Genomic DNA, 3518 nt, shown 5'->3' on the forward strand with positions numbered 1-3518 from the left:
ATTGTCACAGTGTTGATAACCCGAGTAGTAATGAACAGAGGAAACGTAATCAGCACAGACAAGAATCGAGTTATGGTGACGGTTACGTAGCCAGTAAATGGAATTATGGCGACAGTAACTCGGGAAACGGTACGAATTATAAGCGCAAGTTCGAAGATGGAAATAATTACCATGACGCTAACCACGATAAAAAGGCACCGTGGAAAAGGCGGATTGGAAATCAATGGAGCAACAACAACAATCCTCCGAATCAGTCAAACACAAATGAACGGAACAAGAACCAATATTCGAATAGTAATAACGGCACTCAATGGTTCAAGCCAGCAATCAATTTTATGGCTCGGTAACCAGACGTCGAATATAATGCAAGCTGTGTCAGTCATTCCAAACACGAACAATCAAAACCATATTGATAGAAGTCGTTCTGCTGCGACGCGAAGTCGTAAAACAATCCGGCCAACAGCAACAGTCAAACCAGAGCCGAACGTTCAGATCGGCCTCCCGAGCACGGTCGGATCTATAAGCGGAGGCAACCAACCCCACAATCAACCTGAAAGCACTACGTTACAACGACCGTGCCGACATCAGGGACGGATTATTAGAAGAAGTTGATGTCTGTAAACATGACGATGAATACACGGTGCAAGCTGCAATTATGGTCAGTATTAATGGTGTTAATGAGGAAGCAATCATTGATACTGGAGCCACTACAAGAGTCATAAATAAAACCTTGTTTGACAAAATTAATCGCATAAAGAGATTATCTACACTACTGGCCATTAAAATTGCTACTCCATGAAGATGACGTGCTACAGACGCGAAATTTAACAGACAGGAAGAAGATGCTCTGATATGGAAATGATTAGCTTTCCAGAGCATTCACACAAGGTTGGCGACAGTGGCGACACCTTCAACGTGCTAACATGAGGAAAGTTTCCAAAAAATTTCTCACACACAAATAGCACTTTACCGGCGTTGCCTGGTGAAACGTTGTTAGTGATGGCTCGTGTAAGGAGGAGAAATGCGTACCATCGCGTTTCCGACTTTGATAAAGGTCGGATTGTAGCCTATCGTGCTTGCGGTTTATCGTATCGCGAAATTGCTGCTCGCATTAGTCGAAATCCAATGACTATTATCAGAATATGGAATCGGTGGGTTCAGCAGGGTAATACGGAACGCCGTGCTGGATCCCAATTGGCCTCGTATCACTAGCAGTCGAGATGACAGGTATCTTATCCGCATGGCTGTAACGGATCGTGCAGCCACGTCTCGATCCCTGAGTCAACAGATGGGGATGTTTGCAAGACAACAACCATCTGCACGAACAGTTCGACGACGTTTGCCGCTGCATGGACAATCAGCTCTGAGACCATGGTTGCGGTTACCCTTGACGCTGCATCACAGACAGGATCGCCTGCGATGGTGTACTCAACGACGAACCTGGGCGCACGAGTGGCAAAACGTCATTTTTCCGGATGAATCCAGGTTCTGTTTACAGCATCATGAAGGCCGCATCCGTGTTTTGCGACATCGCGGTGAACGCACAGTGGAAGCGTGTATTCGTCATCGCCATACTGGCGTATCACCCGGCATGATTGTATGGGTTGCCATTGGTTTCACGTCTCGGACACCTCTTGTTCGCATTGGCGGCACTTTGAACAGTGGACGTTACATTTCAGATGTGTTACGACCCGTGGCTCTACCCTCATGCGATCCCTGCGAAACCCTACATTTCAGCAGGATAATGCACGACCTCATGTTGCAGGTCCTGTACGGGCCTTTCTGGATACAGAAAATGTTCGACTGCTGCCCTGGCCAGCACATTCTCCAAATCTCTCACCAATTGAAAATGCCCGGTCAATGGTGACCGAGCAATTGGCTCGTCACAATACGCCAGTCACTACTCTTGATGAACTGTGGTATCGTGTTGAATCTGCATGGGCAGCTGCATCTGTACACGCCATCCAAGCTCTGTTTGACCCAAAGCCCAAGCGTATCAAGGCCGCTATTACGGGCAGAGGTGGTTATTCTGGGTACTGATTTCTTAGGATCTATGCACTCAAACTGCGTGAAAATGTAATCACATGTCAGTTCTAGTATAATATATTTGTGCAATGAATACCCTTTTATCATCTGCATTTCTTCTTGGTGTAGCAATTTTAATGGCCAGTAGTGTATATTGCCCGTGAAAAATTGCCGAGTTTCTGTCGCATTAGGCGCTGCCACACAGATAGTTAAGCAACAAGTACAGGCCGATCCCTATGTAGAAGACGAGCAACTTAGTGCCACTTCTTACTAGTTAAAAATTTATTGGTTTCTTGCATCCTGGGACGAGATTTTCTACGCGGTAGAAATGCAAAGATTGACCTACCTGCGGGAAAATGAGTGGTTACAAACAAAGGGAAAAGAAATGCACTACGGTTAATTACGACTCCAAATGCACGTAACAGATACTGTCGTAATGCTATAGTTAAATTGGTAGGCCCAAGAATACTCCACATTTCTAGGAATTTCGAGACATCACAATTTCTGCACTCTGAAGATAATAACGCAGCAGTACTTAACAATTCAGCATCAATTGCAGCAAAAGTATCACAGTCGACCTATCCGAACCAAACACAGAAGGTAGGACTCGCAAATGTCATTGAAAATTATATGCCAATATTTGCTAGTAAACCTGGAATCATTAAGGATTTTGTGTATAATATGAATGATGCCCCACACGAAACTTTTTGTAGGACATCATATGCCATGCCGTGGAGTAAAAAGGAAGCTATTTATTGAAAATACCGTTCAGTGACAAAGTCAAGGGACTATACAACCAGACAAATTAAAAAAAAAAGTATTATGAATGAACAAACGTTAGTCGACGAAATGGTACTTACCCACGTGAAGTAATGACCTTTATTTAAGGAGTACAAGTATTTGTATGTGAGCAACCTTACCATGTATGTGACCTGCATATTCTTGATGTATGCTTAACAAATGTGAATTTCTTTCTTTCAGTGTTTAGCTTATAAGCTGTTCCTTCTGAATTAGTTAAGTAGGTAACTTCATTCAATAAGCAAGGATAAATTTTCAAAGAGAACTTTTTTATTTATTGTTTCGATGGATATGAATGACTAGTCATGTCATAAATAAAGCTGAAAAAACCTTTTGGACTTTCTTTACGAAGTCAATGAGTAAACTCAAACTTTGAATCACTTGATGAACAGTAAATTCCATTTTTCCAATTATTTATGAAATAATTTTGATTTTTGTGCTAATGTGTTACTTGCAATATATGTATATAAAACTCTAATATAGTCAGTCTCTAGAGAATCAAAGGTGTTACCTTGCTGAAACTATTAGATTATACATTCTTCTGATCTATACGTGGTAGGCTTTTGGCTAAATTTCGTTGCAATTTAAATTCGTAAGTAGGACACAAAAAGGCAGATTTTCTCTGCTTGGCCGAGCAACTAGTATCATTTGAATGAGAAAGGAAGCTATGCTTCCTTTCCTGTGAATATGTAAGT

Source organism: Schistocerca nitens, chromosome 1, assembly GCF_023898315.1.
Source record: "Schistocerca nitens isolate TAMUIC-IGC-003100 chromosome 1, iqSchNite1.1, whole genome shotgun sequence".
Taxonomy (NCBI): Eukaryota; Metazoa; Arthropoda; class Insecta; order Orthoptera; family Acrididae; genus Schistocerca; species Schistocerca nitens.